The sequence below is a fragment of the Lissotriton vulgaris genome, chromosome 11 (assembly GCF_964263255.1).
Source record: "Lissotriton vulgaris chromosome 11, aLisVul1.2, whole genome shotgun sequence".
Taxonomy (NCBI): domain Eukaryota; kingdom Metazoa; phylum Chordata; class Amphibia; order Caudata; family Salamandridae; genus Lissotriton; species Lissotriton vulgaris.
The window spans coordinates 405,265,613-405,292,914 of record NC_141699.1 but is presented as its reverse complement, the minus strand read 5'-3'; the positions used below and the strand labels follow the sequence as shown (position 1 = coordinate 405,292,914).

Here is a 27,302-nt window from a genome sequence, read left to right as displayed (position 1 = left end):
ACATATTTAATTAATTATAATTAAATTACTTCCCACCCTATTCCCCTATAAACCCACAACCCGCTACAGAATTATATTATGCAAAAATTAAATACCATAAAATGAATTAATTAAAATAAATTATAAAATAAATATACACTTTTCACACATATAGTAACATAAAAACACTTTAAAAAATTGATATTAACTTACTTACCTCAAATTCGATATTTTTGTTGTCTATATTCTGTTCATTCTATATTTTTGTTGTCTATATTCTGTCCATTCGATATTTTGTCCATTCTATATTTTGGATTCGATATTAATGCTATTCTATTCGATATTTTTGTAGTCTATATTCTGTCCATTCGATATTGTGTCCATTCTATATTTTCAATTCAATATTAATGTAACTTGCTATTTAAAAATCGATATTTTGAGTGTATACCAAATGCACCATTTTAAGGAAAGCGTATCCTCCAGGTGTGGTATTGTTTTGTTCCCCAAATTCAACATGGTTAAATGCAGTAAGACTGACAAGTAACAGAACACTGAGCAGGGAACAAATTTAAAGTGAAAATGTAGCGAAGTAAAATATATTAGATATCATTAAGGAAGAAGTGCATGAATGAATTCCTTATGTAACTTGCCGACATCCCTTCTTCAGGGCAACATTTTACAAAATGCGTTTAAGATTTGTTTCCTGGGGGGCATGTAAATAACTAGATGTGCGTGTCAGTGTTCAAGTAGGACACTTATTGATTTAAAGCATAGTGATGGTCACAGGGCTGCCTAGAACATCCAGATCCCATTCCCTTATTTCCTTCGGAACAGGCCTGCATATAGGCCACTGCTAATGACCAAGGGATTTAGACATACATAGGCACAACTTACATTTGAGCTAGTGGAGCTCAAGCTCACACTGTATTCAATGAGCACCACCCATACTTTTCAGAATCTCTGCAAAAAAGTAATACATAAAAAAGTAACAAAAATGGCAATTGTATTGAAATTCCGGACCACTTCAAAATTCCTTTACACTACCGTCCCACCTCCGCTTTTCATTTACTTTTCTGTCTGACCCACCTGTACAAGTTTCTGTGAAACAAGCTCCTATGAATTCAATTCATAGACAAAAACACAACATATGCAAAGTGTGTACCTAGTTAAGACTTGCTCCCTGGTTGCAGGCCTCTAAAAGGGCGAATTGTATACATTAGCACAGAGTACTGCAACATAATTGTGTCAAAAGACAATCACATAAGGCATTTAAAAAACATAAATTATTTGAAAGGAAGTACATTTTTATCACTGTTCCTTTCATAAACATCTTTCAATATTCTAGTCTTTTCAAACAAAACTGGGCAGACATCTATTAGACAGATGTGTGAACTGGAGTAGCAGAGTGGATGGCGACGAACCCCAATCAGAAGAAGATGAAATGGATCTTGTTGTTGTTTCACGTTGTAATTCCTCAACCTTCTTCCGAAGTTCAGCTCTAATAATAAGCAGGTCTTTGAGATTCTGATGAATTGGCATCTGAGGTCTCATCCTTGGATTCCATCGCACATAATAGTTCACCCACAATTCCAAATGGCTCAGACTGGTGACAGGATATAACACATGATTCTCATAATTTACATAGAAGGGGTTAGTAAATTCCTCTACTTGACTGTTGACGTAGGACCACAATGAAATTGTTCTTATATGTAGCTTCTCTTTCATTCTGTGCTGTTCACAGTTGTGCAAAAAGGTCCCAAAGAGGCAGCTGTAAAGATGATCTAACATGGTCATCAGGAACAGTTCATTAAACTCGAATGCTGCTGGAAACCGCTTTGTTATTTGCCATACGCAGTCAATAAACTATAGAAAAATGGTCAACCTGTCTGCATTCGCGTGGTTGCAATACCCATGGCCCACTCTCACAGCAAACCGGTGTCCAAAACGAATCCACTCCTTCTCTATCAGAACTTCAAAGCCGTTGATAGTTCAGTAGTAGCTGTCCAACATAAGCATGGCCAGGGACGTGAGTTGCGCTGTCCGATCTCAACCATCACTGCAATGCACCACAACCGAGGTTTTACCAGACTCTACTTTATCAGCAATTCTCACTGCTCCAGCAAGCAGCATCTTTATGTATTCCAGCCAATGTGTAGCATCCACATTTGACATTTGATAACCAGCATGCCTCATCAATCGTTGGATACACTACTTCTTTTAGTTTCCGCAATGATTCTCTCATCACATGAATGTTGTGTATTTCCAAAAAGATAAGCTCAGCATTCGGATAGGCACTTTCACTCTCGTAATCCCCACCTTTCGCCGTGCAAAGTTGACACTGCAGTTGTCTCCAAAGGCTACTGTTCTGCGTTTATTGCTTTCCAAGCACAAGACACATGTGTCAGATTGTGCTGTTAGTAGCAAAAATAAGGCTGGCTATAAATTGGATGTCGACAGTTCAGTTCAGTTCAGTAAAACTTCATTCGGTCTATTACAACCATTAAAGTATCCAAATAAATAACACACCTCATAATAAAATCCAGGGTATACTGCTTCTAAACATCTAAAAACTAGCATTTAAAAAAAATAAAAAAAAATCTAAAACACACAATTCCAATTTAAAATCCTGAAGTATAAAATTTTTGTGACCACATCATTTTTAATCTATGTTTCTCCATCGCCTAATACGCTCGACCTAAACCTCTCGACAGTCATTACATTTTAGGAGCTCCTTAACTTTTTTTTATACATTTAACAATGGCACAAGCTATGTCAAGATTGGCCAATTCCAGTAAAAGGTTTTCTGCTTGCAACCCATTTTTAATATCATACTTTTTAAAAATCGGACATAAAAATTGTCTTCGTATTTCTGCAACTTCTGGCAATCTTATAAAATATTTATGATATCTCCAGTCGTTCCTAAAGTGCAAGTACATTTTTACCTCTTTACTTGCATAATATGGATTTACCCTAATTCTTAGTCTTAACACTTCACGCCTTAACTGGCAACTGGGTAGCCTTTCAATATAAGGAAAATGTTGATCTTTTTGCCACACTCTGACCATATGGAGAACAGAGCTTTTCCTAGAAAGATAGTCTTGATCCTGTGCTCGGGGAGACTTCACATCCCAGCATCTTAAGCTCTCTCTTATTGATCTCAGGTTGGAGGGACTGGGGTCGCAATTCAATCTTCAACTGACAGTATGCTTTGCGAACTATAGCTCTAGTTTCTTTTGCCCAGGTTAAATCACTTTTTATAATTTCATTCTGGCACCATTGTGAGATTTTAAGATCTTGACCCAAGCTTACACGATGCCAGAATCGTAGTAGGGCCATGCACGTTATAATACCCCATGAGGTGGTTCCCAGTTCAAGTCTCACTGCCTGTACCATAGATGATTTAGGCAGAGAAAAGAGATTTTTCAAACTGTTTCCCTCCACAACATCCCACTTATTATTACCACTCTGATATAATATCTATGCACCATATAAAAATTGAGGCTGAATAAGCTTTTAGAACTGGTCTGTCCGACATTTCCCCATACACACCATTAAATCTTTTTAATCCCTTTAACGTGGCTGAAGTCCTCAGTTTTAGTGCCTACAGGTAAGTGTGCCAATGCAAATTTCTTTGAAACCACACCCCTAGGTATCTGTATTCCGTTACTTTTTCCAATTTTTCATTGCCCAGATACCAGGAGAACCCAGTTTTGCTTCTACCGAAACATAAAATCTTGGTCCTCTCCATATTAACTACAAGTTTTTTGACTTGGCAATATTCTTCAAACCTACGTAATTTTCGTTGTAGACCAATCTCTGTCTGGTCCATAATTACCAGGTCTTCCGCATAGCGTAGACACAAGATACGTTTCCCATCTTCTTTCGGCCTTACCCCCCTTGTATTGCTTAAGTTTGTCGCAGATCTGCAATAAACAGGGAAAAGAGCAGAGGGGCTAGAACGCACCCCTGTCTCAGCCTGTTACCAATTTCGATTTTCCGGGATAAACCTCCCTCTGCATCTAAGATTATCTGGGCCCAGTTTTCTGAATGCAGGGTTCGAATCAGGCTCAGTATGTCATCAGGGATATTATAACCTATCAAGGTCGACCATAGTTGCCCCCGGTCCACCAGGTCAAATGTGCGCAAGTCCACGAAGCAGCAAAAAAGGCTGCCTCTCTGCTCAATCGACTTCCGCGCTATTGCCCATAGAGCAAAGCAGTGGTCCACCGTTGAGTGACCCTCCTTAAACCCTTCCTGTTCTGGGGGAACAATCTGATTTTCTTCTACCCACTCTTTGAGTAAACCCAAGATTACTTTGGTGAATACCTTTTCTCCTATATCTTAAAAAGTTTTATTAATCTATAGTTTTTAGGAGCATTTACATCGCCTTTTTTGTGAATAGGTCTAACGATTGCTCCTGTCCAGTTTTCTGGCACAATCCCTGTGTTGAGAATCCCCTGAAACATATATGCAAAGAACTCAGCCCACCAATCTGGGTTAGTTTTCAACACTATGGCTGGCAAATTATCTGGCCCAGCTGCACGGGTTAAATTTAAGCTTGAGATAATCATCTTAATGTGGCTTTGGGTAAAATGCTCTCTTAGCTCTTCTCTCACACCTGGCCATACTAATGTACATACTCTATCACCAATTGGCCACTTCCCGTAGATTTCCTCCAGGTAATCTACCCATTTATCCTCGGGAACCGAACACCGCAAAGAGACCTGGGCCTTACCGGAGCTTTCTTGCACCAACTTCCAGAAGCCCTTCACATTCTTATCTTCAATTGCCTCTAGCAAATTTGCCAAGCACCTTTTGTTAAAGTTTCTTTTTTTATTTCTGATAATTGTTTTATATTTGATCCTTAGCTTCCGAAGGTCAGTTAAAAGTTTGACAGTAAATCGACCTCTAAGTCTTCTTTCCTTTTGCCTGATACAAGCTTTCGCTTTGCGGCATTCGTCATCGTACCAAGGTCTGTTATTAATGTTTAATCTTTTACTACTGGCTATTCCGGGTTTACCATATTAAAATGTTCTACCAGTTGGTTTATTGAATTTGCGTACCAGGCATTGTCATTCTCATGTGGCAGTTTTTCTAATACAATTATCTGCTGAACACCACTTAATTTATTAGTTTGCTCTTCTAATATACGGGTTGTAAGCCGCTTAGGATATTCAGCCTGTACTTGGAAGACTTGTTCTCTCAGTCGGCCCCTTTTTACATATAATTTAGTCAGCAGAGGATAATGATCACTCCCTTCCACCCTGACCACTTCGAAGTATTTTAATTAATTCGAAGCTCCAAGCATGCGTATAAACATAATCTATCGGGCACGGTTGCAGACCCACCGTAAATGTACGTCTTGCCAGCCGGTCCGATTCCAATCTACCATTTACGCATAAAAGGCCCATAGAACCCAACAGTTGACCTAGGGCCATATCTTGATGTGAAATTTTTCCGCTGGGGAACATGGCAGACCCTATATTATAGGCTTTTAGTAATTCTCTACTCCAAGAGTCTATTCTACCGGGATCTAATTTATGGTTAAAATCCCCCAGCATTAGAAACACATCGTGCAGGTAGGAATCACATCTTGTCCATATCCTTTATTAATTTTTCCAGGTTCACCTTATAGTCATCTTTCCCCCTCCGAATGTATACATTGATAATACATATACCTTCATAACTAGGATCTTCATTCAAAGTCAGTACTCTACTCCCTAATGCCCAACTTAAATCCTGGTTTTCTATTTTTCTAGCAATTTTAGTGGACACCAATGTCAGTAGTCCACCTGAGGGTCTGCCACAAGGATTCTTCCTTACGGCTTTCGAGTGGTGGGCAAACCCAGCCATAACCAAAATTTTAATGGCAAGGGTTTCGTCGCACAGCCAGGTCTCTTGCAGACACACAATATCAGTACTCTTTAGAATATTTGTAAAGCTCTCTTGGCACACTATTCTTTTATAACTGTTTATATTCCAAGAGATTATGGCCAAGCTGTGCGATGTCCCGTGCTCCTAATCCTCTCCCTCATAGTCCAACGATGCTAAGGCTCTATATCTGTTCCCGGTTAATGATAGGGTGGGGTGAACTTGTAGTTCACTCCACACTCCTTCCACATTGCAGTCAGATATCCAGACATAAAGTTTGCACCTCTGTCTGAGACAACCTTCGGAAAACCCACTCTTGAGAAAACTCCCAGGAGGGCTCTTGCCACAACAGGTGCTGTTGTGTTCCTTAGGGGAATAGCTTCTGGGTATCTGGTGGCATGATCCACTACCACCAGAATAAATCTGTGCCCAGAGGCTCTTTCGGGATCCATTGGTCCAACAATGTCAATCCCTACATGTTCAAAGGGAACCCACACTACAGGTAGTGGTATTAGGGGGGCCTTTGTGGTACCATTTGATTTGCCACTGGCTTGGCAGGTGACACAGGAGCGACAAAACTCCTTGATATCCTCTGACATATGAGGCCAGTGAAAGTGAGGGACAAGCCTGTCCCAAGTCTTGTTATTGCCAAGATGTCCTGCAGGGGGAATATCATGGGCTAGTGTGAGAATGAAGCCCCTGAATGACAAAGGTATGACCAACCTCCTGGAAGCTCCAGGCATGGAGTCTCTAGCCTCTGAATACAGGAGCCCATCATCCCAATAGATTTTGTGGGTCCCACTAGCATTCCCAGCAGCCTCAGCAGCAGCTTGCTGTCTGAGGGGCTCAAGAGAAGGGCAGTCTAACTGTGCCTGCCTCAGATCTGCCCTGGAGGGTCCCCCTGTCCCAAGAAACTCAACCTGATCAGGCTCAAGCTCTTCTAGGACACTTTCCTCCTGGGTTTCACAATCAGCTTCCTGTGAAGTCAGACCCTCTTCCTGAGGCGAGGGGGAAGGCACTGCCTTACCCTACTGCTTCTCCTCCTGGTAGGCAACTGGTCCATTGTTCCAGAATCCAGTGCCAGTTCAGTGTTGCTATTTCTGACCTGTGACCCAGTCACAGCAAGGATGAGTCACCTCTACCTCTTCCAGATAATTTACACATAAAATCATTGTGGTCTAGTGGGCTTTCTGTCACCCCTGGGAGGGGCAGATTGGGGGCATGTACCCACATCCACCCCACGGGGTGGTCAGAAAGGCTTAGTAAGGGGGTGGGAGGAGCATAGGTCCATGCCCCATGGGCTCACTCCCTCAATTCAAATAATTTGTGGAGTCTACTGAAGAGGATCACTGCTTGGGGATCGCCCTAACAGGGTGATCCCCAAGTGGGGATGCACTATGGAGAGACTGTGCCTGAAAGGGAACATTCTCCCCTTGCCAACACTGTTTCTCGCACACCGATTGGTGCAGGGGAGGCATGTCCCAACCCCACACCGATCAGGAAGTGAAACCAGTGGATATTAAGGTGCGCAGGGGTGTCACTTCACATCTGTGACGACAACGTGCGGTTTAGGGCAATGGCATCAAACACGGGCAGGGGAAGGGGGTTTAAGAGGACGCAATTACGTTTGGCTCCTGCATTTAGGAAAAAAGGAAAGCCTCAGGTGCTTGCACTGAAGGTTCCCCTCCAAAGACCCACTACTGTTGGCCAACTGCCGTAGAATAGGAGTTGAAGTCCTATGTGCAATAAAAATAAATTGACAACAAAAATATTGGCATTCAAAATATCAATAAACAACATGGAATACAAAAAAATAGACATCACAAATATAAAAAATGAATGAAAACAACCAAAATATCGACAAACATATACACATAAAACACTTATAAATGTATAGTCCTTTGAATAATTTATATATAAACGTATAAACATATAACGAAAAGGATCTACCTAACAGCACAGAACCAAATCAATATTCAGACTAATCACATTCAAAAGTAGAACAGTTAACAAATATAAAACCTTAACTAATTAATTATGGGTATAAACAGAAGGGATGCCAAAACAATAAACTGCTGCACAGCTGCCTGAGGGGAAAGGAGAATGGCACTGTAACTGTTATAATGACCTTCAACTCTTAAAAAAGTAGTTGCATTCTTTGCTAATATTTCTATGCTGCTCACTTCACAATTCCTCAGCGTCTAAAATCAAACAACTCAGAGTATCCTGGGAGCTTGTCACCCTCCCACTGGCACATGGTGGACTGGGGGCCCTGGACCTCTCCCTCTATGCTTATTGTACACAAGCCCAATTTTTCCACTTCTGGCAGTACCCAACACTATACCAACCTCATGTGGCAGTCGAGAAGGACTGTGCTACCCCTATCATTTAAATACTGCCCTTTATCATAACTAGCAGAATCCAAGATGGGAATCGACATGGTCGAAACTCTCAGATGGGAATGGTAGGGGCTGCAAAAAAGTGCAAAATTCACTATTTTATGCACCCCGTCATTCTCGCTGGTCAACAACCCTCAAGTTCCCCCACTACTGGACAAAGGCACAGCTGGGCGGGCGTGCAAAGTTTGCATTATAATGTTCTCTGACTTATATCCAGACAGCCAGTTCCTCCCACTACTGCAGGCTGAGAAGACCTCACAAATAACGTTCCTTGATACCCTACTGTATTATCAGCTGCGCACAACTTGTCACACTATGCAAGACACATTCCCTTCCCCACCATTACCTGCGTAGGAGCACATACTCACAGACTCTTCTGCTTGTAAGATAATAACACGCCTCTACACCACAACCCAACATACCCTCAGATCCGAGCCTGGACAGCAGACCTAGACCCCCCCACACTATAGGGGCTTAGTGGTCGTACTGTTGCAGCCAGTTATAATACTTATCCCTGAATTATCGCGAGACTGATATACTTTAAATGTTTACTTCACATTTATCGTACCCCAAGGCAAGTACATCAGATGGGTCTATGCTCCGATGACAGATGTCAGCATTCTACAGCCTCACAGGCTACATTTCTGCATGTGGCCTGGATATTGCTGATTATAAAGTTATGGGTAGAGGTGTTCCAACAGACTGTAGACATAACTGGTCAGGAGTTGAGTCGCTTACTACTAGTTGCCCCACTGGGATATGTAAAGGACACCCCACCTGTAAATCGGAGTCTAATCGCCATGTTGCTCCTACTGGCTAAGCACAGAGAGCTATACACTGGGGCAGGCTGCCTGCCCCCCATATTAAGACTTGGCTGTGGGACATCACGTACTGTAAAGAACAATTATCCACTTTTTAGGAGCTTATGCTTCTTAGGTCCCAGCCCAAGGTATTTGGGGCTCGTTCACCTCCTGGCTTCAACAGCAAAACTCTGATCCCCCTACGCAGATGCCCCCACCATAGTCACGGCCGAGCTGCATGTAGATATTCACTACCCACCACCATAGAAATGCTGTTATGCCTACACTGGGTCACTTACGGTCCACCAGAGAAATGCTGGGAATTGCAATGTGTGATTTGTCTTCTGTTACCCCTTCGAACTGTGAGGGAAGGGCGGATATCCCCTGATTATCCTAATTTCTTCGTTTGTATTCATTGATTGCTCTTCTTTTCTGTATTTCAGCAACTATGAGAAGCACTTATTAATGCCCAAGGAAAAGCAGTAAAAATGAACACACCCATTGGAAAATACTACTCAATATTACAATATTACACTGAAAATATAAAAGAGCACAACCATCCACCTTCAATGGCATAATCTGAAATCAGAAAGAGAAAGCAAAACTTTAAAGTAAAATGTATAAGTTTAACAGCTCCTACTGGTACAATTACTAAAGAGTATGTGCCAACATTTCACCACAAGTTGTCGGAAAAATACCACCCGTACAACACCAAAACAGAACAATGAGCAGAAAAGTAGAATGGAGAGACATGCAAGAGCTGCACCTAAAACATTCTCAGATATAGACAATTCATTCCATGTTATGGAAACTCACACCAAATAATAATATATTCTTTTGACATGCATGAGAAGAAGAAAGTGATCATATTTTATTAACTATCACCACAATGTCCAATTTGGCTAACTGATGGTAATATTGCCGCACTGACAATTGATGGAAAGTACCACGGAGATGATATCTCTAGAGTTTGCCCACCTCCCTCACAAATTAACATTGAATTTCGAAAATAGTAAAAAATTAACAATTATGCCGCTACAAAAATGAATACGAATTTTCCAACATACCATGATCTAGACCATCGGTTGTTAACATTTTTAACTTATGTCAGCTTATACTGAATTACTACTGGTAGCCAGGGACACTGGCTTAAGCAAGTTCTACGATTTGAACCTAAAAACAATACACAATGATACTTAAACAAATACATCAAACAAGCACTCAACATATTAAATATTTAATTCACAAACTAAAAATACAAAACTCAATGAAAATGTAACTTTTAATGGGAAGGCTGGAGCTCTTCAAAATAGTGGATTTATTTCTAAAAGACAAAGTAATATATTAAACTCCAGCATGGCACTTTGTCTTTTGTGTTCCTACTGCATGCTCTCAGTTTGTCCCGCATAAAATTGCTTCAATAGAGGCCATACATTATCTGTATCAGATTCTATTTGCTGTACTTGCACTACTCCCACAAATCAAGCTAATGATATCAATTTAAATATGAGACTCCAATTTCAAATTCATACACACTTAGAGGGTTTTAAACTTTTTGATTGTGCTTTTCTAAGGCCACATACGTTATCGATCTGCTAATATTATATTATTTTCAAAACAAGAGAATACTCCCTGAGTAGGTGCCACAGTCCCCAGGCTAAGAACCACTGATTAATGCAATCCAAAAATATCTACTCTGAAGCACAAATACCTGTTTTTTTTATTTTAATGAGGCACCTTTAAAACACTAGTATAAATTCACTCTCAGAACAGACTTTGCAACAAATAGCCAATTTGTATTCGATATTAAAAAAAAATATATCTGTAGCCTTTGTACCTCCTAATAACTTACTACTTGACTGACAATTTTACAAAAATAAGGAAGATAAATTAAGTCCCTTTCTGGTGTACTTTCAAGAAACCTGTTAGATGCATGCGCTGGTTATGCAAAAGGCACAAACCAAGGTTCCACGTTCTATGGTGGAATGTCTTTAAAAGCACACATAACCGAGAGACAAAAATAAACAATGTAGCCAAAGGGTGTCAAAACCCCTTCCAAAATACACTAGGAAGAAGACATCCTACACTGTACCAATTCATCAAGATTCACAAAAAGGACTAAGAATTACAAGATTAAAGGCAGAAATAGTATCTGGCTCTTACCTCAAAACATACCATTTTTAAACAAACCAAACACGTACTTGCAATGCTTGTCAAGAAATGACACATGAGCTGCTGCATGTACAATAATATAACCATCGCTACAATTCCCACCCAAAAGGAAGACAACGTAAAAAAACACAAACCAAAAAAGTCTTACAAGCGGAATGTGACTTCTATAAATTACTGAAAATCAACTGAAAGAGTATAAGTTATTTTACTGAATGAAATATCATAAAACATAATACACTAACACATGAGGAAATCCCCCAAAATAGCAACACTGACACTGAAACACTACATAAACCAAAAAACATAAATTTCCAAACACCTTATAAAATAAAATCGATAGTAGATTTTACAATGTCAACATTTACATCTAAATGCCAATATAATACATATATAATATATATTATAAATAATAGAAAACAGTACACCGTAAAACTATAACTAATATTCAAAATCAAAATAAAGAACTTCAATAATATTTAAAAACATCGAAAGCATTTAAATAAACACACTCAAATTATTACCAAATAAATATGTTTAAAAAAACGTTGTTGTCCCATGGCTGTAGATAATAAGTAGTACAAAAATCCATATTCAGTATTTCTTTTCCTGTAGTATCAAACTATTATGTGTTTATAGCATACTAGAAAACAATACCCACCATTTTATCGAAAATACTGATCAGGCCAATAGACCGTTCCCTCCACATTGCGTTCTGGGGATGGTAGAGGATCTCAGTGGCAGATGAGTTTCAGGTATAATGTGACAGGGCCCATTTTCACCGCTTCAATTTTTTTATGTGCTTGTCTGAAGACTCTTGGTATTAGAAAGTGTGAAGTTTTAGACACATGCAGAAGTGTTAGTATTATGTCTGCCTCCTAACTAGGCTGACACATTTTCACCCTTTATATGGTAGCTGGCATCTTAATAGGAACGTTTATAGTGAAGTTTAAATGTGAATCAAGACGACGTATTTATCGCAATACTTACTTTGTCTTGTTGGAACTTTAGTGTTGCCAAAGTTATAAACATGAGATAAAAATTGGGGATCACAAACTATAAAACACAGGTATCTGACCATTAATTAGAGAGGCTTTGCACCAGAACTATCAAGCTAGGAGTCACGGTGGTTTGCGGCAACAAACAAGGCCCAGTTGGGGGTTGCTCCAAGAGCAGTGCAGAGAAGTGGCCTTCAGCCGACACTGCTTAGCATTCCAGGACCCAAGCTTTGATAGAGAATAGCTAAACATTTATTTCTTACTGAGAAAAGGTATGCAATGTGATCAATCTTAACATACTCGATTTATATGCTTGTAATTTTCTGCCTTTGCTAAATTTTAGCATAGCGCTTAGAAATGGTGATGGGATTTGTTGTAAAGATCCCACAGATTCCATTTTGAGCTTGTTAAGTTAACCGATCTGCCTTTTACCCATATGACATGTCTTTATCTTTCGCACAATTCATGAAATTGTCAATTCATCTAAACAATCACATTACGGACTCCTAAGCCGACTCAAGTCTGCTACAAGTTCTAAGATATCTACAATTCAAAGTCTGACAGTAAATATGAAAAATAAACATTTAGCCTGAGTGGACATATTTTTATCATGCTGGTTCATACCGGTTATGTCTTGGACTAAGTGAAAAGTCCTCCAAAGTAGGGTAAAAGTCAGTACTCAACCCTAAAAAAAGAAAATTAATTGACCACTGAAGCCTACAGGTCTTTGCCCCAGGTTATCGCAAGATGTCCTGAGAGACTGCCGTACTTCATCAGCTTCCATCCCTATGCTGAGAGCCGATACAGAGAGGAGCTGAGCCCAGTTAATGTGTGTTTTCGGAGGGAGCACTCTCTCCCAGCCAAAGTCTGATAACCACAGCTTCTCCGCTTCAAGCTGGTATGCAGTGCATGATATGAATCCAAAGAATCTCCAGTGGCAAGTTAGCTACTCCATGCTCTCATAGAATACCATATATAAGTGATCTTTACGATATTAGGCTGCCACCCATGGTCCTGAGCGTGGTGGGGAGGGGATCAGAATCAACACTGGGAGGTAACAGCATGGGGTGGCCAGATTTTCAGTACATAAAATTGGGATGGACGATTTTTGTGTGGGGTCCTCCCACTCATTGACTTTCTCTTTCTTTGTCTTCATGGTTTGGGGTGGGCACTTGGATGGACACCATTGGCAGCGTGTTCTCTTGTTGCACTTGTGGTTGGATGCGGGAGCCACTTGGTGGGCAACGTGGTTGGTCTGACCACTGGTGCTGGATTGCGAAGAGTGGATGCTCTGGGGGTATTGCTTCGGATTGAGACATGGTTGTGGGCTTGGATTTGCTGTGGATGTGGTGCAGTGTTTGTGCCACTTGGCATAAGCATGTTTTATCTATTCATGTTTTGTTGTTCCTCCAATTTTGTTTAGATTTGCTCTGTGTGTGAATTCGGAAAGTCATGCTTGATTTGTGTGTGCTGGTGGTTTGAGTCATGCAGTTGTTTTGTATCAATGCCATGTGCATGTTTGACTTTGAAGGTTTGGTTGGTGCGAGTAGGTGAACTGCTTACATTGCTGCTTTTGGATGAGAGTTGTCTTCTGTTGGGGGACTCTGCACTGTGTCTTTGACATGCATGGCGTTTGCGCTGTGGACATACTGCATGTTTGCTTGCTCTATTGGGTTAGGTGCTGCATAGGCATAATAATGTGGTCATTGATGTGTCGAATGTGTGTTGTGGGAAATGCGTTCAGTTGCTGTTGTGGTGTTCAACATGGTGTGTTTTCTGTATCTTTGGGGGTGTCCAGTTGTTCCCATGAGGCACAGGGTCAAGGCTGATTTGCATATAGCCATGTCTGAACTGGGGTGGTGTGGAGTGCAAAAAAACAATGGATTTAGGCCCAGATCTCTGTACTGGGGTGAATGTATGACATTGTTCTGCATTCTGTCCATCAACTGTTGTTTTTGCATTTGTCACCCCGAGTGGGACGGGTATGCTCAGACGTGAGTCCCGTGCTCTCCACACCACTGGAGTCAAGCTGATAGCCAGAAACCGGTCCTAGGATGCTTGAATTCCGGTCCAGGGAAGACATGGCTTGGCACTTTGGGCTGGACTGTTCCCATGAGGCACAGGGTCAAGGCTGATTTGCATATAGCCATGTCTGAACTTGGGTGGTGTGGAGTGCAAAAAAAACGATGGATTTAGGCCCAGATCTCTGTACTGGGGTGAATGTATGACATTGTTCTGCATTCTGTCCATTAACTGTTGTTTTTGCACTCGTCACTCACTAAACTTTTCATTAGTGCCCATCTTCTTTACATTTTATCCCTACCCTGAATCTCAGACCTTCTATTTCTTCAGAAAACAATCCCCAGAAACGGTGTTTATATTATGAGTACATATCATTTATCATACCACGAAGCCTCAGTTCTCAAATATTCAGACTTTATCTTTAATTCAAATGTAAGAATCCTCTTGGGGATTACTGCTTTGGACACTCTTAATACCCATATGAATATGTATCAAGGGCTTTAGACTGCTTAGTTCCAACAGGAGAAAGAGCTTGGGTATATTTGCAGGATATCCTCATAGGATAAAATTACACTATATGAATCTAAATAAACTTGTGTATACTGGGGATAGAGTGAAAATCTGGCATGGATCCTACCCTCAGAAACCAAGTTTGGATTGGTATTTTTCCCACATTATATTGAAAATATTAGTTTTGGCTTGCTACAATGCAGTCTTCTTCTCTTCAGCATTACATTTTGACTCACATTTGACCTTCAAAGTATTGGCATTAAAATCCCTTGCTTTATTTAAACATCTATGCAGACTTCTGGTGTCTGGAAGTTGCATGTTTCTTATACCTGCCTGACCATTTCTTTTTCTGTCAAGTCTGGATACTGTTTCTTCAATCCATTCATGGTCTCGTTGATACATTTGCCATACAAACTATTGGTTCATTTGAGTGGTCTTAACACTTTCAAAGTTGGGTTACCCAAGGAACAACCATTGTAAAGCAAGCAGGTCAGGATTTATGATGGGCAAAGTGTTTAATTGTTGGGCAACTTTGTGTGTTTTGTGCCCCGCTGTCCTAGAAAGAAAATCCCATAATGAAGTCAGAAGACAAAGTTTGTGTTTTAAGTGGTGATACCTACATGTATACTCAGCAAAATATTGCATAGTAGATACTTTTGACAGAACCAGTGTTTCGATTCATCTTTAAGAAAGCCCAGTAGCGCTGTTGGTTTGTGACCAATAAAGACATCTTAATAGCATGTCCCAAAAAACACAAAAAAGTCAATAAAACATTGTCCTATCAGCAAAGCTAGTGACTCAAAGAATAGACACCGACTTCCAGTTAGAAGTCATCGTCAAGTTTCTTCTACCCCAAAACTCAATGCGAACACAATTAGGCCAGTATAACCATCTTCCAAATGCCATGGTCTTCATGGACAGCCAATTCAAGCAATTACAGAGTAAGAAAAATCAGCGAAAGACAATGGGTGAAGGGTGCTGATCCTAATGTCCCCCCCCAACACCCCCTGTACTTCTTGCCATACTATTTTAAAGAATTGATAGGTAGACCTTAAAAGGTGCACACAATGGTTTGCGAACTGGAGTTGATACTTTTTAGGTCAGGCCTAGATAGCTTTGGCCGTATTGGCAACCTCACGTTTCCAAACAAATCATAATAAAAATAAATATTTATAAACATACATAAAGGGGCTTTCAGTTAATCCTCTTCATCCATTGGTCTGTTCAGCTGTCATTCACATTTTTTCCCATCAAATCATACAACATGGGGCAGTAGGTCAGCCAACTTCATCTATTGGTTCTCCTCATTGCGATTGACTGCATTTTTGCCTGGCTATACTGCTTTCACTTAGGGAACAACTGAGCACCAGTCTGACAGGCAAAATAATTCCTTTCGGCAGACAACGAGTGTTCCTGGCTTTACTCTCCAACCACTTCTTTCCTTATAGGAGTTACTGTTGGCAATGCTTAAGGAGTACTGCTGCTGGCACTGCCGTGCTGACCTCCGGAAATGTGCCGCTCTGCAGGCATGTGGCAAGGCAGCACCCAGATTCTGCTGTCATTCATTTTAGTTGCGCATCAAGCACATTAGGGCTTCTCCTTTTGCTTGCCAAAGCTAATAATATCCCTCCTTGCATCACCCCAAACTTCATTTTACTACTAACATCTTCCAAACAACCCTTTCTTAAATTCTTCCCTTGCGTGTCCCTCCTTAGACTCATCCAAAAACTCATTTTAATAATATGATCTCCTTAATCCATTTCTAGTGACTCTTCCCACCTTCATCTCTCCTTTACTACTGCTCCTATTACGATCCATTAAACACTTTCTAGACTCTTTCCTCTTCTAACCCTTCATTATCTTTTTCCCTCCAACTAGCACTCACATGTCCACCGTTGATATTAACTCATAATACTCTATATTAATTCCCCACTAATCCTTTTGGGTTCCAGAGTAGTTTGCTACATGCCGCTAAGGGCAGTAAGCGCTGTATAAATACAATTACAATCATGTGAGGAATTCTCATAATTTTATTGCTGTTTTTGACATGCATCGGAGCTGTTCTAATTATATTCTGTGTGGCTATTCCTTATGTACTAAGCAAAAGGAAGGGACTTCTGAAAATTACACTTTTATATATAGTGTCTTTTCTAAGTGCAGTACTTGCGCATGCTATTCTACGGAACATAATTGGGTTTGAATTATTACAGAGTTCCTGGTCCTTTTTCGGGTCTGTTAGTAACCCTGAAAGCATGGACACCGCAATGAAAAGTATGTCAAGTGGGATGTGTGGGGCTACAATAACCTGGACTTTCATGCTCAAGCGTATTCTGAACTAAGTTCAGGAATGCGTAGGCTGGACAGCCAAACCTTGCAGACCTAGGCCAGAGAGCTAGATTACACAACAGGTGCTATGATGCTAAGAACTTGCTGACCATTTTAGACATGCGCATATTGTTTTCACTGGCTGCGTCATGCATAGCTGCATTTATTTTTTCATTCTGTGTGGTTACCATTAACATTTTAAGTACTAGACTTGGTATTAGAAATAAACATTTCAAAGTTTTAACAGGGTTTTCGTCAACAACTTGGTTGTGCCCCATCTTCTTCCTTCTCTTTCTCAGTTTTACACATTTCTCTCTTTTCTAATAGTGCTACCCTATACATTGTGTGAGTTCTACGATTATGGAAGAATTATAGGATACAATCCCTCTATTTTGTAGAATAGTCTTCCTGTAGACCCTCTTGTGTGTGATACAAAAGGTATATTTTGCCAGGTCAAAATGGCAGTTTAAAACTCCACATACATGCTGCATTGGCAGGCCTCAGACATGTTTAAAGGTCTACTTAAGTGGGTGGCACAATCAGGGCTGCAGCCCAACTAGAAGCATTTAATTTACTGGTCCTGGGCACATCTAGCACCACATTACTAATGACGTACAAGTAAATTAAACAGGGTACTTTTACCATGTATTAAGGAGAGAGCACAAGCACTTTAGCAGTGGTAACGTGTGCAGCAGAGCGCTAAAGGCCAGCAGAACTGGTTCAGTAACAGGAGGGTGAAGCCAAAAAAGTTAGGAGAGAACCACACCTAGGATACAAGGTCTAACAGATGTATACCAAAAAGGCCTCTCCACTGAGCAAAATTCTATTGCTTCCAGTTTCAAAATGGTGTACTAGCTGGCATGTTCGCTGGTCTGTTTCAGTTCTGACCCCTAGACTTTGGAATTCTTTTTCTTTAGCCTCAAGAGCCATTACTGATTATTGTCAATTCAGAAAGCTCTCAAGACTGATCCATTCTGTAAGGCCTATGGTTAATCATCTGCCATTATCTAATTAACTTCCTGCTTCCAGCGTCAACAACAAGTATAGGTGTTTGTATGGTTCATAAAAACGTATTACCATAAGGACAAAACTCTCACTAACTACTAAATACTATTTACTACCCCCACTACTTAAAATAACATTAAAGTGGTCCCCCCGAGGCGATCAGTAGATTCCTTACCTGTAATAAAGTCCTGGAAACCAGCATACACCATCCTCGATGATCCCCTGGGTGGGAAAAAACTGTCTCTAGAGTTAAAAGAAAAGCAAACTGCCATTGCCCGAAAAAATCAAAAACATATCCATTAGACTGAACTCAAAGTAAAATATGATTGTATATGTTTAATTGTATGTTATTTTTTAATGCTTAATATTTTATGTGCTTAAAAATGTTTCTTTGAACAGTATTATGATCAAAATAAATTTGTAAATTTTCGTATAAAAACAAATGTTAGAAAGTACCCCAGTTTTCTGTAATGTTTGTCTGTGGATACATTAATTATAATATTTGAAAATATGTTATATGTTTATCAGAGCTACAACACTAAGGGTGTATGGAAAGCAGAACTACAGGGGTACTCTTTTACTACTCTTACATGCTTTTATGAAACAGCAACTAAACATCCAACGTGTTCTTAATAAAAGAACGATAAAGGCACAGTCCTATTTATTGATTCTAATCATATATGAATATTTCCATTGTTTATGTTTTGGGGCCAATTTACTAAGGCATACAGGAGTATAGAACTACAGGAGTACTACTTTACATACTCCAAGATGTCGTTGTGAATAGATCTCGGTATACTGTAGAGAAACAATTATATATTTTTATTTACAACTGATAAATATTACATTATTTTGTCATTGTTGCTATTGATTAATACTTTAAACATGTTTAAAATCAATATAAAACAAAGTATATATTTTACTTAACATAAAATGTTCTAATGAAACATAAACGTTATCTTGTATTTTCTTGAAATATAATTTTAACAGAATTTCAGTAATTGCTACACCATGTAGCCTTTAAACTTTCCATAAGTCCTAAGAAAGACATCACGGTTTTCTTCTCTGTTGGCTGTAGTACACCAAGAATGATTTTCTTCAAGCTCTTGTTTGGGTCAGTTCCTTTGCCATGAATTTCATGTCCCAAGTAGTATACTGTTGCTACTCAACAAATACATGGAACTTCTTTCTCAGTATTGCCATAGCGCTTCTCAATCTCCAGTCAGGTTCCTGCACTTCTTTCTATACCACTAAGACATTTCTGTCTTGAAAACATAGCACAACCATTGAATACCTGCATTAATAACTGGTGCATAACTACCACAGGGAAATTATGCTGCGGACACCAAGCCAAAAGACATCTAGCAATAACTGATCATAGCTTCCGGTGTTATGCATTTAGACCCCAGATTTAATTTGACTTACCCTTGTATTGATGTCAGATACAAAGTGCTTAAGGTACCAACATCTTGCAGCATGATGAAAAACACTTCCATTCGGCTAAGGGGTGTGTGTTCTATGACATCTGCAGAGCTTCCTCAGTCTATGCATAGTCTAATCTGACCTGGAGATTTTCTTGCCAAGACAAAAGGACTGCTCCCTTCACTTGTCTCTGTGGGTTTTATGATTTGCTCCCTGCGCAGTTCCTGTTTATCACACTAAGATGATACTGAGAATCACCTTGAGGGCTCAAAGGGTTGTGCCTTGCTGTTATAGACTGCAGCAGAGAAGATTTCCTGGCTGGCATTATACGTCACTCTGGCAACTGCCTTGGCTGGTGGCTTAGTCCAACTGCACCCCCTTAAGCCAGGATCACAATCTCATACTTGTAGAAGTTGCATTAATTTAAGTGCTATGAAGGTTCACATTACACAGGAGCATTTATCAAGTACGATCTTAGCTTAAGCGGCATCCAAGCCCTCACTCCTTGTGCAGGTTAGCGCAGCTGCTATTAACATACTCTACTTTAAACCTAATCATTAAGGTCCACATTCCACTTTAATGGCCCTTAGTAGCAGGGAGAAAACGAAACCACAATCAAACAATAGAAAAGGGTTTTTTCCAGTCAAAATAATGTAAACTCCACACAAATATTAAGGTAATACAGCAAATGGTATTTCTGTTTGGTAAAACACAGAACACTGTAGAGATTTGGGGTGACTCAACATTATCCCGAGCTTTAAGGACCACCCACTTTTCTTCATGACAGAGTTCCTGCTCCATCAATCCCTACAGTAATAAAAGATTATGTAACCTTATACAACACCTGTGAACATGTCAAACAAAATCATGGTTTCTAGCTTATCAACTGAAAACCAAGATGATTTTATCTCTACATTAGGTGGGGCGCCATATGTAATTGTGTACTTGACGGGCATGAGATGGAATAACTCTGATTGCTATCCATGGATGAGAGGATCCTGAGAGCTAGTATCATTAGCAGCTGACATTTTCCTTGAATAGATGCTTTGCACTTTTTTACAACTGAATTGACACCGCAGTGTCCACAACACCTTGTGTGACCACCTAAACAAGCATTGAAAATGCAATAGGTCTCGCCTTTGATAAAGTTAAAGTCATTTGCTTTGCTAATGGTATTGTATAGCACAGCAAATGACTTTAACTTAATCAAAAGCGAGACCTATTGCATTTTATTTATTTATTTATTTATTTTTTGGGAAAACCTTTATTGACAAATCAAGGCACACAGCTATTTACCCTTACATCCCGGAGGCTAGGCAGCAATATTAGAAGAAGGATGATCAGTGCACACAGTGCATATTATAAAATCGTACCAGGTTTAGTTTTATACTATAATGACGAAAAACCTATGAGGTAGATAACCTAAAGAACACCAAAACCGGTGTGAAAAGGCAAGGAACAAGTACACAAATGCGACAATACCCAACGCAGGAGAAGGCAGGGCCTTATGCCCAAAGAGTGCAACTGAGCAGTACAAAACAGACGATATCGGGGGGAGAGGAAAGCAGGATGGGAATGAAATGGTAAATAGGTTGGAAGTAAAGGCTAGGGAGAAAGTCGTATATCCAATGGGGCAGTGTCAGGAGGGATACAGATATCACCCCTGTATTCGTTCCAGGCCCCCCAGATCATAATCCACTTCTTGGGCTTGCCCCGGGCCACATACACCGTTTTTTCGCGAACCATACACCAATCCATGTTGGTCTTCCACAGTTCCACAGAAGGAGGCGACGGGGCGCCCCATTTCTGAGCGATGTCGCGCTTCGCCACCATGTTGCCCAGAGTGACCCATTGGGTTTGCGCATTATTGTAGTCTGTGGGGCCCCACACATTCAGTAAGCAGCGCCGGGCCTCCGCCGGCAAATCAACGCCAGTCACCTCACTCATCACTGCGTGGACACACCTCCAGTAAGAGGCGATGGCATGGCACTCCCAGATAATGTGCATAAATGTGGCAAGTTCACCACAACCACGCCTACAAAGACCGTCCACCGAGTGGCCCATATGGATCAACCGGGGGCCGGTCACATACACTCTATGCAAAAATTTTAATTGGACCAAACGTAATCTAGCTGGGATTGCCACTTCCTTGGGGGAAGACACCGCACACTGCCAATCCTCATCATCCAGTTCAACTCCATCACGCACCCATTGGTCTCTCACACTCAAAATGAGGTCTGTTCGGACGTTAATCAGTTTCTTGTAGACCAATGAGATGGCACTGTCCGGCATATGACCATCCAACACCCTGTCTTCCAGCGGGGACGACTCAGGGACCTTCTCACCCACCAGCAGCACCGTCATAAGGGCGTGTCGCAGTTGGGCATATCTAAAGAATTCCGTCGCTCCCAGCTGAAACTCTGTCTGTAAAGCGGCGAAAGACCTTATCTCACCTTTAGCCATCATGTCGTCGACCCTGGAAATACCAATAAGGTCCCACCGATCAAACCCCTTTGTGTGCCACAATTTACTCAACAGGTCTGAGTCGTAGAGCGGGGTGGCCAACGTAAGCCTACCCTTCCATCCCTGTGCCTTTGTGACAGCCCTCCATATGTGCACAGCTGTCCTAGTGGGGCCCGTCATTCCTCCATCCAGAGATCTCGAATACAACGCCCTGTAGTACTTCCCACCATCAAGGAGCCACCGGTCCATGGCGTACCCCGGATTATCGGCCGGACCATAGAAACCATGGTTAAGGGCGGCCAGTTGGGAGGCCCAATAGTACCATCGGATATCAGGCAAAGCGATGCCGCCGTCATACCATGGAAGCGTCAGTTTGGTTATAGCAATACGTGGTCTGCCATCCCAGAGAAGGCCCCATTTCTGAGCGATGTCGCGCTTCGCCACCATGTTGCCCAGAGTGACCCATTGGGTTTGCGCATTATTGTAGTCCGTGGGGCCCCACACATTCAGGAAGCAGCGCCGGGCCTCCGCCGGCAAATCAACGCCAGTCACCTCACTCATCACTGCGTGGACACACCTCCAGTAAGAGGCGATGGCATGGCACTCCCAGATAATGTGCATAAATGTGGCAAGTTCACCACAACCACGCCTACAAAGACCGTCCACCGAGTGGCCCATATGGATCAACCGGTGGCCGGTCACATACACTCTATGCAAAAATTTTAATTGGACCAAACGTAATCTAGCTGGGATTGCAACTTCCTTGGGGGAAGACACCGCACACTGCCAATCCTCATCATCCAGTTCAACTCCATCACGCACCCATTGGTCTCTCACACTCAAAAGGAGGTCTGTTCGGACGTTAATCCGTTTCTTGTAGACCAATGAGATGGCACTGTCCGGCATATGACCATCCAACACCCTGTCTTCCAGCGGGGACGACTCAGGGACCTTCTCACCCACCAGCAGCACCGTCATAAGGGCGTGTCGCAGTTGGGCATATCTAAAGAATTCCGTCGCTCCCAGCTGAAACTCCGTCTGTAAAGCGACGAAAGACCTTATCTCACCTTTAGCCATCATGTCGTCGACCCTGGAAATACCAATAAGGTCCCACCGATCAAACCCCTTTGTGTGCCACAATTTACCCAACAGGTCTGAGTCGTAGAGCGGGGTGGCCAACGTAAGCCTACCCTTCCATCCCTGTGCCTTTGTGACAGCCCTCCATATGTGCACAGCTGTCCTAGTGGGGCCCGTCATTCCTCCATCCAGAGATCTCGAATACAACGCCCTGTAGTACTTCCCACCATCAAGGAGCCACCGGTCCATGGCGTACCCCGGATTATCGGCCGGACCATAGAAACCATGGTTAAGGGCGGCCAGTTTGGAGGCCCAATAGTACCATCGGATATCAGGCAAAGCGATGCCGCCGTCATACCATGGAAGCGTCAGTTTGGTTATAGCATTACGTGGTCTGCCATCCCAGAGAAGGGTCCGCTGCAAACCTTCGACCTCTCTAAAATACCCGGAAGGGACTGGGTCCTGAGTATTCTGGAGCGCATACAAGAATCTGGGCAGGGGCATCATTTTGAACAACGCCGCACGTCCAAGCAGGGAAAGCAGTAGCTTCCGCCATCCCTCTACGTCGCGCCGAAGGCGTGCAAGAGGGGGAAGCAAGTTGTTCGAATAGCGTGTCCGGGCATCGGTTGAAATATAGATGCCCAGGTATTTAAACCCCTGCCTCGCGATCTGTATGGTGCAGCCCCTGGGAAGTCACGGAGTCACACCACTCAGAACATATAGGTGAGATTTTGACCAGTTAATGACCAGGCCCGAATACCTGCCAAAGGTTTGCAGCACGTCACAGACCACAATAAGGGATCTACAAGGAGAGGTGAGGTAGAGCAAAATGTTGTCTGCGTATAAAGACACGCGGTCCTCAAAGTCAGAAGACCACCGTATCCCATTGATATCAGGGTGAACCCTCAACCAGGCAGCCAGAGGTTCCAGCGCCAACGCAAATAACAAGGGCGACAAGGGGCAACCTTGCCTGGTGCCCCTTCGAAGGGCAAAAGATGCAGACACTCGGCCATTGACCGTTACATTGGCAAGTGGACTAGCGTACAGAAGCCTGACCCATCTAATAAATTCAGGGCCAAACCCGAACTCTGCCAGCACCGCCCACAGGTAATTCCATTCAAGGGAATCAAAAGCCATCGTCGCGTCCAGGGACCCAAAACAGTCGGCTCCCGGAGCATATTGATCCTTGCCATGACCGCGTGGAGCCTCCTAAGATTGAGGGCGGTATTGTGGTGAGGAATAAAGCCCGATTGGTCCGGATGGGCCAAATCGCTAAAGGCACCCACCAGCCGATTAGCCAGCAGTTTAGCCAGGATCTTAGGCTCGACGTTCAACAAAGAGATAGGGCGATACGACCGGCAGAGATCTCTGGGCTTCCCTTCCTTGTGAATGACCACTATAGTGGCCAGCCTTTGGTCCGGGGGGAGCTCACCCATCTTGCGCGCCTCAAGGAACATGTTCCGTAGGGGCGGAGCAATGGCGTCAGCCTTTATTTTATAAAGCTCCACCAGGAGGCCGTTAGGGCCGGGTGCCTTGCCAGATCTTAAAGAGCGTATCGCCAGTGCGACCTCATCCGCTGTTATACCCCTATCCATGTCATCGCGTTCAGTGTCTGACAGACACGGAAGGTCCACCTCTTCAAGAAGAGCAGCAGAGTCCGCCTCGGACATTTCAGAAGCCGAGGTATATACAGACTCAAAGTAATCGGTGAAAACCGTGACTATGGCACTGGGGTCGGTAACGGCCAAGCCGTCCTCCCCCAGCACCTCTCGGACCACCCGGGAGGCCATCTCCTTCTTGTCAAGCCACGCAATAAGCTTGCCTGCCTTGTCCCCGACATCGTAGATCCTCTCTTGCTGTTCTCTGCCCATTGCCTTGGCAGCGTCAGTAGCAGTGGCCCGATACTCCGACTGCTTAATTGAGAGAGCGTGGAGCAAGGCAGGCGTTGGATCAGTCTCCAATTGGGAATCAAGGTCCCCAATCTCTGATTCAGCCGCACCACATCCTCATCTCTACGCCTGCGCACCTCGGCTATTAAGGAGAAGGCTTCACCCCTCAAGACAGTCTTAAAGGCCTCCCATAGGGATATGGCCGACGCCACCGAGCCCGTATTTTCAGAAAAGTAGAGCTCAATGGCTTTAGCCAGGAGTCCACGGGTCTTAGGATTACGGAAGTACCACGGATTGACTGGCACCACTCTCTTAGCCACCGCGATGTCAAAGTCAAAGGACACCCAGACCGGGGAATGGTCCGAAATGCCCCTGGCCATCAGACAGGCCTCGGAGATGGCCGACGCGTGGGCAGCCAATGCCAGAACATAATCAATCCTGGAGAGGCTACCATGTGCTCCGGAGTGAAAGGAGCACTGGCGCTGAGCGGGATGAAGCAATCTCCAGCAATCAATAAGCCCCATGGTATCTAAAAAGTCAGGAAGCCAGGACTGCGCGCCATCCGAAGATCTCTGGATGGATGACGGTCTAAAGTCCCGGATCCAACTGCATTGAAGTCACCACCAACTATGAGCAAACCTTCAGGCAGACTCAAAATGGCGCCCCCAAGATCCTGAAACGTAGTCGTTTATAAACCAGGGGGGACGTAAACAGAAACCAAGACAAGGGTACGCCCCTCCCACCTACCCGTGACGGCGACGTAGCGTCCTCTCTCATCGATCACGCTGGATTCCACCTCAAACGGGAGTGACACACGCACCATAATCCCCGCCCCACAGGACCCTGAGGAGAACCCCGAGTGTGCCACCATTTTGAAACCTTTCCTATTCAGTGCGTGGCACGTATTCCCAATCAGATGGGTTTCTTGTAACAGGATGACATCAGGCATGCATCTCTTAAACATTTGCAGCACCACACCTCGCTTAATACGATCACCCAGCCCATTAACATTCCAACTCAGAACATTTAACTTCTTACCCCCCATCATCAATGTAGAGGCCCATGCCAGCCCTGCAGGGGGGCGTTGCTATAACAAAATCGACAGCAGAACAGTTACCTTGCCAAGAAGTAGGAAAAGGAAGGAAAAAGAGAACACATAGAAAACAAGCAACCCATCCGCCCCCCACCCTGCACCCCTGCATTAGACTAAAGAGTCCCCCCAACTAGCAGTGTGCCTGTCGCCCCAAAAACGACTCTACGAAAAGCCCCTAGAGGAGAAAGGAGGCTGACCTATCCCCCCCGTTTCCCCGTTCATAAAGCAAGGATATCAGCAAAAATACAATACTGTGTAACTAACTGCCTGAGCAGACTCATCGTCCGAACACGGTCCAAAGGGACCTTTTACTCCTGAGGATCGGGGCCACCAGCTGCCCCCTCCAACTGTTCCTCTGGTTCCTCGCGGCGCTGAGGCAAAGTGTCCAGCCAGTCCCCAGCCACTTCAGGCATGTCGAAAAACAATGCACGGCCATCATGTTCAATACGTAATTTCGCGGGGAACAGCATGGAGTACTTCATCCCCAGCTCGCGCAGTCTGCGTTTCACGCCTGTGAAACTTTGCCTTCGCTTCTGCACCGCTTGGGTGAAGTCCGGGAAAAAGTTAACGTCAGCATTTTGGAACTTCAGCGGTCCACCTCTCCTCGATGCCTGCAGAATAGCGTCCCTGTCCCTAAAGTTGAACACATGGGCGATGATAGGACGCGGGAGGACCCCTAGCTTCGGGCGGCCTCCGGGCAGCCTATGAGCTCTTTCCACCAAGAAAAACTTGCTGAGGCCACCAGTGGCCAGGTGGTTCTGGACCAAGTTCTCGACAAAGAGATCGGTGGCGTCTTCCTCGGCCCCCTCCGGGACACCTACAATCTGGACGTTCTGGCACCTGGTCCGTCCTTCAAAATCATCAAGCCTGCGGGCAAACAGCGAGTTCGCATCTTTTAGGTCACGGACTTCCGATTGCAGGTCCGTTACGTCTGAGGTCAGGCTCGACGATTTTATATCGAGTGATTTGACTCGGTCATTAGTCTTGCCCAAATCGGCCCTGATCAAGTTGATCTCGATAGCTAGTGTGTCGACCTTGTGCGTCAGTACCTCATGTTGTTTGTGCATCTCAGCTTTAATGCCCGCAATAGCGCCCATGACGTCTCGGAGGGTTGGGGCCGAGTCATCCGGCGACACATCCCGTTGCATGTCCTTAGGCCTCGCGGCGACTCTGGGCGAACCCTTTGGGTGGGCATAACGGTCTGTGTTGGTGGACTGAGAGAAAGAAGATTTTCTACTGACCCGGGGCTTCCCTCTGTCGGAATCGCCTCTGCCAGCCAT

The 27,302-nt window shown here is 43.2% G+C and overlaps 1 pseudogene; it reads right to left on the bottom strand.

Annotated features, from left to right (window-relative positions):
• Nucleotides 1–1,329: 1,329 nt before the first annotated feature.
• On the bottom strand, nucleotides 1,330–27,302 carry LOC147679886 (phosphatidylinositol-3-phosphate phosphatase MTMR1 pseudogene; annotated as a pseudogene).